Source organism: Triturus cristatus, chromosome 5_1 (assembly GCF_964204655.1).
Source record: "Triturus cristatus chromosome 5_1, aTriCri1.1, whole genome shotgun sequence".
Classification (NCBI taxonomy): Eukaryota; Metazoa; Chordata; class Amphibia; order Caudata; family Salamandridae; genus Triturus; species Triturus cristatus.
This window is the reverse complement of record NC_140587.1, coordinates 905,942,670-905,954,391: the sequence shown is the minus strand read 5'-3', so window position 1 is coordinate 905,954,391 and position 11,722 is coordinate 905,942,670. Positions and strand designations below refer to the sequence as shown.

The window sequence follows — 11,722 nt, the reverse complement described above, 5'->3', positions numbered from 1 at the left end:
AAAAAGAAGTAGAGAACTCTGGGTAGTTCTCAAGTTTAGGTGGAAAGCAGCTCCTGTATAGAGCACTCTCAACACCAGCGACACTCTAGATCTGCTCACCTCAAATGTCTGCTTTTCTATCAAAGTTTTTACGCATAGGATTAGCACAGTGCTATCCACGCCGAGATAGAAATGGACAAAGTCTTTTGCCATTTCTACAGCAAAGTCTTTAAGCCTAGGACTAACACAGTGCTGACCTTGCCGAGCTGTAAAATGACAAAAGCCATTTACCACTCCAGGCACAGTATTACAGCTTTGAATTGGTAAAATACCAACCAAGCCAACCTGAAATGAGTAAAAGCAACCCCTGACACAGTGTTTTGCTCTAATTAGATCTCTTCAGAGAGGTATAGCTTTGTCCAGACACAAGGGAGCACCCAGTATAAGTCAAAAAAATACCCTTTCAGGCATAGAGTAATGAATAAATTATGCAAAAAAGAAGTAGAGAACTCTGGGTAGTTCTCAAGTTTAGGTGGAAAGCAGCTCCTGTATAGAGCACCCTCAACGCCAGCGACACTCTAGATCTGCTCACCTTAAATGTCTGCTTTTCTATCAAAGTTTTTAAGCATAGGATTAGCACAGTGCTATCCGCGCCGAGATAGAAATGGACCAACAGGCACATGCATCAAACCTTTTTGCGATCGCAAAGGGTGCGAATCGCAAAAATAGGCCGTTTGCGATCGCAAAAGTCAGTGTTGAAATGCATCAACTGTATATTTGCGAAAATCCATTTTTTCGCAAATATAAGGAATCGCAAAACATTCTGCGAATCAAATAGCGAATCGGTATTAGCGTGTCCCAATTACCGAATCGCAAACAACGAATCGCAAAATGTATGCATGACAAATCGCAAATAGCGATTTCCATGAAAATCGCAAATTAGCGATCGCTAAATAAGAAGGATCACAACCAGGTGGTAATCATGAGTGCAAATCACAGACAGGTGAAAACCAACTGAAACCCATTTAAACACACCCAGAATGAGCCAGCACTGTTCACAATGGCAGGGATTTACCTGATGGCGAGGAGGATGAGGCTGCAGGCTGCCGCACAGAGACGGAGGCGAATGAATGAGCGCATCTTCAGAGTCCGCATAACTTTGCTAGGCCAGCAAGAGGATGAGATATACGACAAGTATAGGCTCAATGCAGCAATGATCCATGACCTAATCAATGAATTGGACCCCATAATGCAACGACAGACACGTAGGACCAATGCCATCCCAACGCATGTGCAGGTCCTATGTTGCCTACACCTTCTGGCGTCAGGCAGTTTTCAGGGGGTCATTGCTGTTGCGGGAGGTGTGTCACAAAGTGCACTTTCAAGAATATTGAAAGCATTCCTTGATGCCATGATGGCCGTGATCGGGTCTCATATCAAGTTCCCTACCACCGCGCTTGACCTTGCAAAAACCAAACAGGAGTTCTACCAGATAGCTCGTTTCCCACATGTTTTGGGTTGTATTGATTGCACCCACGTTGCAATATGTCCCCCTGCAACACAGGAATATATATATAGAAATAGGAAATCTTACCATTCCCTCAATATTCAGGTTGTTTGCAATGCCAAAAACATTATCACTGACATTGTTGCGCAATTTCCAGGGAGTGCACATGACTCTTATATCTTCAGGCAAAGTGGCATACACACCCGTCTTGTCAGGGGAGAATTTGGAGAGGGACATCTGCTTGGTAAATATGTGTTATAGTTTATCACTGTCATTGTACGTATGTCAATGTGAAGCTGCCACTGACTCTTTGCTCCATTACATGTAGGTGACAGCGCATACGCCTTGCGTAATTACCTAATGACGCCTTACCTCAATCCCACAACTGCCAATCAACAGAGGTACAATGCAGCACATATTTCGACAAGGAACATCATAGAGCGCACATTTGGGCTGTTGAAGAGCCGATTCAGATGTCTACATAAGACCGGTGGAGCACTGAAGTACAACCCTGAACAATGCTGCAAGATAGTAGCGGCATGTGCCATGCTGCACAACATAGCGACAAGGGGAGGAATGGACATCGAGGTGTCTGACAGCGAGTCGGAGGATGGGAACCAGCAAGTGCCACAACACCATGCAGCACAAGGGGCAGGCGCAGCAGAAGGGCGTAGGAGAAGATTTGACATCACACAAAATTATTTCTGAGGTGAGTAATGATGACACAGAAACTGACTATTGCTATCAGAGTATTCTTTAATTAAATAAAATTGCCATGAGTGTTCAAGCACACTTGTAATCTGACCAGTGCAATGGACATAAGTGGTTTGCAAATGTCAATTCACTTGTCACTCTGTGAAACGTCAAATCCAAATAAATGGTTACGTCACCATAGTGGAATGCACTTGTACATGCCAGTCTAGCGCTTTTTCCCACGAACACCCAGACGCCTGTCAGACCCAGCATTGTCATCCGTTATGTTGGAAGCGGCGGGGGTACTGCTGCGTGTGTTGCGTCTTCCTGCAGTGCGGACTGGAACTGCCACACTACTTAGGCTTGAGCCACCCTCACTACCCTCTTCGGGCGTGGAATTGTTGGCCGCAATTGTGGAAGCATTTAGCAAATCAACTGCATTGGTGACCTGGTCCAGTGCTTTAGCCACATCGCCGCTCCAATGGCACATTTCAGTTTGCATGGTCACAGACCTACGTGCCAGCAGTGCAGTTGTCGTGGCCAATCTATTGTTTGATTTAGCAAACATTTTCAATTGCAGCATTAGTTGACGATGCTGTCTCTTCTGGGATACATTTCCCTCATGCATCACCTTGCTCAGTTGCTGCACACTTTCTGACAGTACTGCTATGTTGCTAGCCATCTTGCCAACTTGCAATTGTACTAATCGTGTGTTTTTTGTCTGCAGGCGCTGCATACGGAGCATCTGTCCCTCAAGACCACCCCAGACATCACTTGGTTGCTCCTCCTGCTGTGTCCTGAGTGCTCTTCCTCTCCTACGCCGGGCTCTGTGATTAGTTCTGGGGACCTGTGGTTGTGTTTGTGTGATGGAAGTTGTCTGGCCATGGCTGCCACCTGGTGTTGCATCAGCCTCATCATCTTCACACTCCATGGTGACTAGGGATGGAACAGTAGCCCTGCGTGACTTTGTTGGACGTGAGGGATTTATTTGCACCACAGGTGTGTCCATCTGTTCACCTGCGCTGGTGTCCTGCATGTCTGGGGAATCGCTATCCACATCTTCTACACGTTGTGCATCTGTGAGGTGAAACAGTGCAACACTGTATTATTTCATGTCTGTGATATTAATTGCACAGTAATAAATTTCTGCCTTTGTAAATGATTTTATACTCTATTAAGCTTTTTTGGGTTGTTACTCTGAGATTTGACATTTTAACTGCTTGACCTGACTACATCTCCCATAATGCCCCTCACCTACTGAATGCATTGTGTACTGGATGTTCAGGGTCTGCACTTGGGCTGTGCTGTGGTCGAGTTCTACCTTTACATTTTGTAACACTAAGAAAACATACATTCATCTTACCTTCAGATGTGTTTGCTGCTCCGGACGTGTCCAGCTGGGTCACACCAACAACAGCTTCTGGCTGGATGGTGGATTCAATCAAGTCCTCCATGGGAGTGTTCCCAGTGTCTGTTGGTGTTCCCCCTCCTGTCTTCTTTGCCTCCTTCAGGCGGTCAGCTATGCGCACCTTAGCCCGACTGCGCAAGTCGTACCATCGTTTTTTGAGTTCTTCAATGGTGCGGTGTGTCACCCCAATGGCATTGACCCTGTTTTGGATCCGGAGCCAGATTTTCCTTTTCTCCTGCTCTGCCACTTTCAATGATGCCTTTCCAAACAGCTTGTCATGGCTGTGGACTACTCCCTCAATGAGGGTGTCAATTTCTTTTTCTGCAAATTTAATTTTGCGTTTCCTGCCTGTTTGGCTCTCCTCTGCTGTTTGTGAGGCTTCCATTTGATATCACAAGTTTTTCTTCTGTCTCTGTCACACTCCTGTTCTGCTCCCAGAGCCAGCTCCCTCCTCTCCCTGACACTGTGCACTGGAAATGAGGCTGGTGCTGCTCACTTCCTGGTTGTGATGTCATCAGGATGCATCAAAAAGCGACTTCGGTATTAGCGATTTCGCTAATTGCGAAATCGCTAATAGCGAGTTCGCAAATGCCGAAATCGCAATTTATTTAGCGATTTTTAGCGATTCGCAATATTCTCGCAATGTTTTTGTTGCATCGTGTTTTGCGAGTCTTTATTTGCGATTCCTTAAAATTCGCAAATAAGGACTCGCAAACTCTCTTTTTGATGCATGTGCCTGCAAGTCTTTTGCCATTTCTACAGCAAAGACTTTAAGCATAGGACTAGCACAGTGCTGACCTTGCCGAGCTGTAAAATGACAAAAGCCATTTACCACTCCAGGCACAGTATTACAGCTTTGAATTGGTAAAATACCAAAGAAGCCAACCTGAAATGAGTAAAAGCAACCCCTGACACAGTGTTTCGCTCTAATTAGAGCTCTTCAGAGAGGTATAGCTTTGTCCAGACACAAGGGAGCACCCAGTATAAGTAAAAAAAATACCCTTTCAGGCATAGAGTGACGAATAAATTATGCAAAAACGAAGTAGAGAACTCTGGGTAGTTCTAAAGTTTAGGTGGAAAGCAGCTCCTGTATAGAGCACTCTCAACACCAGCGACACTCTAGATCTGCTCACCTCAAATGTCTGCTTTTCTATCAAAGTCTTTAAGCATAGGATTAGCACAGTGCTATCCACGCCGAGATAGAAATGGACAAAGTCTTATGCCATTTCTACAGCAAAGTCTTTAAGCATAGGACTAGCACAGTGCTGACCTTGCCGAGCTGTAAAATGACAAAAGCCATTTACTACTCCAGGCACAGTATTACAGCTTTGAATTGGTAAAATACCAACCAAGCCAATCTGAAATGCGCAAAAGCAACCCCTGACACAGTGTTTCGCTCTAATTAGAGCTCTTCAGAGAGGTATAGCTTTGTCCAGACACAAGGGAGCACCCAGTATAAGTAAAAAAAAATACCCTTTCAGGCATAGAGTGACGAATAAATTATTCAAAAAAGAAGTAGAGAACTCTGGGTAGTTCTCAAGTTTAGGTGGAAAGCAGCTCCTGTATAGAGCACTCTCAACACCAGCGATACTCTAGATCTGCTCACCTCAAATGTCTGCTTTTCTATCAAAGTTTTTAAGCATAGGATTAGCACAGTGCTATCCACGCCGAGATAGAAATGGACAAAGTCTTTTGCCATTTCTACAGCAAAGGCTTTAAGCATAGGAATAGCACAGTGCTATCCACGCCGAGATAGAAATGGACAAAGTCTTTTGCCATTTCTACAGCAAAGTCTTTAAGCATAGGACTAGCACAGTGCTGACCTTGCCGAGCTGGAAAATGACAAAAAGCCATTTACCACTCCAGGCACAGTATTATAGCTTTGAATTGGTAAAATACCAACCAAGCCAACCTGAAATGAGTAAAGCAACCCCTGACACAGTGTTTCGCTCTAATTAGAGCTCTTCAGAGAGGTATAGCTTTGTCCAGACACAAGGGAGCACCCAGTATAAGCCAAAAAAATACCCATTCAGGCATAGAGTGACGAATAAATTATGCAAAAAAGAAGTAGAGAACTCTGGGTAGTTCTCAAGTTTAGGTGGAAAGCAGCTCCTGTATAGAGCACTCTCAACACCAGCGACACTCTAGATCTGCTCACCTCAAATGTCTGCTTTTCTATCAAAGTTTTTAAGCATAGGATTAGCACAGTGCTATCCACGGCGAGATAGAAATGGACAAAGTCTTTTGCCATTTCTACAGCAAAGTCTTTAAGCATAGGACTAGCACAATGCTGACCTTGCCGAGCTGTAAAATGACAAAAGCCATTTACCACTCCAGGCACAGTATTACAGCTTTGAATTGGTAAAATACCAACCAAGCCAACCTGAAATGAGTAAAAGCAACCCCTGACACAGTGTTTCGCTCTAATTAGAGCTCTTCAGAGAGGTATAGCTTTGTCCAGACACAAGGGAGCACCCAGTATAAGTCAAAAAAATACCCTTTCAGGTATAGAGTGACGAATAAATTATGCAAAAAAGAAGTAAAGAACTCTGGGTAGTTCTCAAGTTTAGGTGGAAAGCAGCTCCTGTATAGAGCACTCTCAACACCAGCGACACTCTAGATCTGCTCACCTCAAATGTCTGCTTTTCTATCAAAGTTTTTAAGCATAGGATTAGCACAGTGCTATCCACGCCGAGATAGAAATGGACAAAGTCTTTTGCCATTTTTACAGCAAAGTCTTTAAGCATAGGACTAGCACAGTGCTGACCTTGCCGAGCTGCAAAATGACAAAAGCCATTTACCACTCCAGGCACAGTATTACAGCTTTGAATTGGTAAAATACCAACCAAGCCAACCTGAAATGAGTAAAAGCAACCCCTGACACAGTGTTTCGCTCTAATTAGAGCTCTTCAGAGAGGTATAGCTTTGTCCAGACACAAGGGAGCACCCAGTATAAGTCAAAAAAATACCCTTTCAGGCATAGAGTGACGAATAACTTATGCAAAAAAGAAGTAGAGAACTCTGGGTAGTTCTCAAGTTTAGGTGGAAAGCAGCTCCTGTATAGAGCACTCTCAACACCAGCGACACTCTAGATCTGCTCACCTCAAATGTCTGCTTTTCTATCAAAGTTTTTAAGCATAGACTTAGCACAGTGCTATCCACGCCGATATAAAAAATGGACAAAGTCTTTTGCCATTTCTACAGCAAAGTCTTTAAGCATAGGAATAGCACAGCGCTGCCCTTGCCGAGCTGTAAAATGACAAAAGCCGTTTACCACTCCAGGCACAGTATTACAGCTTTGAATTGGTAAAATACCAAAGAAGCCAACCTGAAATGAGTAAAAGCAACCCCTGACACAGTGTTTCGCTCTAATTAGAGCTCTTCAGAGAGGTATAGCTTTGTCCAGACACAAGGGAGCACCCAGTATAAGTAAAAAAAATACCATTTCAGGCATAGAGTGACGAATAAATTATGCAAAAACGAAGTAGAGAACTCTGGGTAGTTCTAAAGTTTAGGTGGAAAGCAGCTCCTGTATAGAGCACTCTCAACACCAGCGACACTCTAGATCTGCTCACCTCAAATGTCTGCTTTTCTATCAAAGTCTTTAAGCATAGGATTAGCACAGTGCTATCCACGCCGAAATAGAAATGGACAAAGTCTTATGCCATTTCTACAGCAAAGTCTTTAAGCATAGGACTAGCACAGTGCTGACCTTGCCGAGCTGTAAAATGACAAAAGCCATTTACCACTCCAGGCACAGTATTACAGCTTTGAATTGGTAAAATACCAACCAAGCCAACCTGAAATGAGTAAAAGCAACTCCTGACACAGTGTTTTGCTCTAATTAGAGCTCTTCAGAGAGGTATAGCTTTGTCCAGACACAAGGGAGCACCCAGTATAAGTCAAAAAAATACCCTTTCAGGCATAGAGTAACGAATAAATTATGCAAAAAAGAAGTAGAGAACTCTGGGTAGTTCTCAAGTTTAGGTGGAAAGCAGCTCCTGTATAGAGCACCCTCAACGCCAGCGACACTCTAGATCTGCTCACCTTAAATGTCTGCTTTTCTATCAAAGTTTTTAAGCATAGGATTAGCACAGTGCTATCCGCGCCGAGATAGAAATGGACAAAGTCTTTTGCCATTTCTACAGCAAAGACTTTAAGCATAGGACTAGCACAGTGCTGACCTTGCCGAGCTGTAAAATGACAAAAGCCATTTACCACTCCAGGCACAGTATTACAGCTTTGAATTGGTAAAATACCAACCAAGCCAACCTGAAATGAGTAAAAGCAACCCCTGACACAGTGTTTCGCTCTAATTAGAGCTCTTCAGAGAGGTATAGCTTTGTCCAGACACAAGGGAGCACCCAGTATAAGTAAAAAAAATACCCTTTCAGGCATAGAGTGACGAATAAATGATGCAAAAACGAAGTAGAGAACTCTGGGTAGTTCTAAAGTTTAGGTGGAAAGCAGCTCCTGTATAGAGCACTCTCAACACCAGCGACACTCTAGATCTGCTCACCTCAAATGTCTGCTTTTCTATCAAAGTCTTTAAGCATAGGATTAGCACAGTGCTATCCACGCCGAGATAGAAATGGACAAAGTCTTATGCCATTTCTACAGCAAAGTCTTTAAGCATAGGACTAGCACAGTGCTGACCTTGCCGAGCTGTAAAATGACAAAATCCATTTACTACTCCAGGCACAGTATTACAGCTTTGAATTGGTAAAATACCAACCAAGCCAATCTGAAATGCGTAAAAGCAACCCCTGACACAGTGTTTCGCTCTAATTAGAGCTCTTCAGAGAGGTATAGCTTTGTCCAGACACAAGGGAGCACCCAGTATAAGTAAAAAAAAATACCCTTTCAGGCATAGAGTGACGAATAAATTATTCAAAAAAGAAGTAGAGAACTCTGGGTAGTTCTCAAGTTTAGGTGGAAAGCAGCTCCTGTATAGAGCACTCTCAACACCAGCGATACTCTAGATCTGCTCACCTCAAATGTCTGCTTTTCTATCAAAGTTTTTAAGCATAGGATTAGCACAGTGCTATCCACGCCGAGATAGAAATGGACAAAGTCTTTTGCCATTTCTACAGCAAAGGCTTTAAGCATAGGAATAGCACAGTGCTATCCACACCGAGATAGAAATGGACAAAGTCTTTTGCCATTTCTACAGCAAAGGCATTAAGCATAGGAATAGCACAGTGCTATCCACGCCGAGATAGAAATGGACAAAGTCTTTTGCCATTTCTACAGCAAAGTCTTTAAGCATAGGACTAGCACAGTGCTGACCTTGCCGAGCTGGAAAATAACAAAAAGCCATTTACCACTCCAGGCACAGTATTATAGCTTTGAATTGGTAAAATACCAACCAAGCCAACCTGAAATGAGTAAAGCAACCCCTGACACAGTGTTTCGCTCTAATTAGAGCTCTTCAGAGAGGTATAGCTTTGTCCAGACACAAGGGAGCACCCAGTATAAGCCAAAAAAATACCCATTCAGGCATAGAGTGACGAATAAATTATGCAAAAAAGAAGTAGAGAACTCTGGGTAGTTCTCAAGTTTAGGTGGAAAGCAGCTCCTGTATAGAGCACTCTCAACACCAGCGACACTCTAGATCTGCTCACCTCAAATGTCTGCTTTTCTATCAAAGTTTTTAAGCATAGGATTAGCACAGTGCTATCCACGGCGAGATAGAAATGGACAAAGTCTTTTGCCATTTCTACAGCAAAGTCTTTAAGCATAGGACTAGCACAATGCTGACCTTGCCGAGCTGTAAAATGACAAAAGCCATTTACCACTCCAGGCACAGTATTACAGCTTTGAATTGGTAAAATACCAACCAAGCCAACCTGAAATGAGTAAAAGCAACCCCTGACACAGTGTTTCGCTCTAATTAGAGCTCTTCAGAGAGGTATAGCTTTGTCCAGACACAAGGGAGCACCCAGTATAAGTCAAAAAAATACCCTTTCAGGTATAGAGTGACGAATAAATTATGCAAAAAAGAAGTAGAGAACTCTGGGTAGTTCTCAAGTTTAGGTGGAAAGCAGCTCCTGTATAGAGCACTCTCAACACCAGCGACACTCTAGATCTGCTCACCTCAAATGTCTGCTTTTCTATCAAAGTTTTTAAGCATAGGATTAGCACAGTGCTATCCACGCCGAGATAGAAATGGACAAAGTCTTTTGCCATTTTTACAGCAAAGTCTTTAAGCATAGGACTAGCACAGTGCTGACCTTGCCGAGCTGCAAAATGACAAAAGCCATTTACCACTCCAGGCACAGTATTACAGCTTTGAATTGGTAAAATACCAACCAAGCCAACCTGAAATGAGTAAAAGCAACCCCTGACACAGTGTTTCGCTCTAATTAGAGCTCTTCAGAGAGGTATAGCTTTGTCCAGACACAAGGGAGCACCCAGTATAAGTCAAAAAATACCCTTTCAGGCATAGAGTGACAAATAACTTATGCAAAAAAGAAGTAGAGAACTCTGGGTAGTTCTCAAGTTTAGGTGGAAAGCAGCTCCTGTATAGAGCACTCTCAACACCAGCGACACTCTAGATCTGCTCACCTCAAATGTCTGCTTTTCTATCAAAGTTTTTAAGCATAGACTTAGCACAGTGCTATCCACGCCGATATAAAAAATGGACAAAGTCTTTTGCCATTTCTACAGCAAAGTCTTTAAGCATAGGAATAGCACAGCGCTGCCCTTGCCGAGCTGTAAAATGACAAAAGCCGTTTACCACTCCAGGCACAGTATTACAGCTTTGAATTGGTAAAATACCAACCAAGCCAACCTGAAATGAGTAAAAGCAACCCCTGACACAGTGTTTCGCTCTAATTAGAGCTCTTCAGAGAGGTATAGCTTTGTCCAGACACAAGGGAGCACCCAGTATAAGTCAAAAAAATACCCTTTCTGGCATAGAGTGACGAATAAATTATGCAAAAAAGAAGTAGCGAACTCTGGGTAGTTCTCAAGTTTAGGTGGAAAGCAGCTCCTGTATAGAGCACTCTCAACACCAGCGACACTCTAGATCTGCTCACCTCAAATGTCTGCTTTTCTATCAAAGTTTTTAAGCATAGGATTAGCACAGTGCTATCCACGCCGAGATAGAAATGGACAAAGTCTTTTGCCATTTCTACAGCAAAGTCTTTAAGCATAGGACTAGCACAGTGCTGACCTTGCCGAGCTGTAAAATGACAAAAGCCATTTACCACTCCAGGCACAGTATTACAGCTTTGAATTGGTAAAATACCAACCAAGCCAACCTGAAATGAGTAAAAGCAACTCCTGACACAGTGTTTTGCTCTAATTAGATCTCTTCAGAGAGGTATAGCTTTGTCCAGACACAAGGGAGCACCCAGTATAAGTCAAAAAAATACCCTTTCAGGCATAGAGTAACGAATAAATTATGCAAAAAAGAAGTAGAGAACTCTGGGTAGTTCTCAAGTTTAGGTGGAAAGCAGCTCCTGTATAGAGCACCCTCAACGCCAGCGACACTCTAGATCTGCTCACCTTAAATGTCTGCTTTTCTATCAAAGTTTTTAAGCATAGGATTAGCACAGTGCTATCCGCGCCGAGATAGAAATGGACAAAGTCTTTTGCCATTTCTACAGCAAAGACTTTAAGCATAGGACTAGCACAGTGCTGACCTTGCCGAGCTGTAAAATGACAAAAGCCATTTACCACTCCAGGCACAGTATTACAGCTTTGAATTGGTAAAATACCAACCAAGCCAACCTGAAATGAGTAAAAGCAACCCCTGACACAGTGTTTCGCTCTAATTAGAGCTCTTCAGAGAGGTATAGCTTTGTCCAGACACAAGGGAGCACCCAGTATAAGTAAAAAAAATACCCTTTCAGGCATAGAGTGACGAATAAATGATGCAAAAACGAAGTAGAGAACTCTGGGTAGTTCTAAAGTTTAGGTGGAAAGCAGCTCCTGTATAGAGCACTCTCAACACCAGCGACACTCTAGATCTGCTCACCTCCAATGTCTGCTTTTCTATCAAAGTCTTTAAGCATAGGATTAGCACAGTGCTATCCACGCCGAGATAGAAATGGACAAAGTCTTATGCCATTTCTACAGCAAAGTCTTTAAGCATAGGACTAGCACAGTGCTGACCTTGCCGAGCTGTA

At 43.2% G+C, this 11,722-nt stretch overlaps 1 long non-coding RNA gene across 1 annotated transcript; it reads left to right on the top strand.

Annotated features, from left to right (window-relative positions):
- The first annotated feature begins 1,858 nt into the window (after positions 1-1,858).
- On the top strand, positions 1,859-3,341 carry LOC146831584 (uncharacterized). The gene is made up of 2 exons (XR_014961314.1): positions 1,859-2,195; positions 2,907-3,341. It is a non-coding gene; the product is annotated as an uncharacterized LOC146831584 (long non-coding RNA).
- Positions 3,342-11,722: the final 8,381 nt, after the last annotated feature.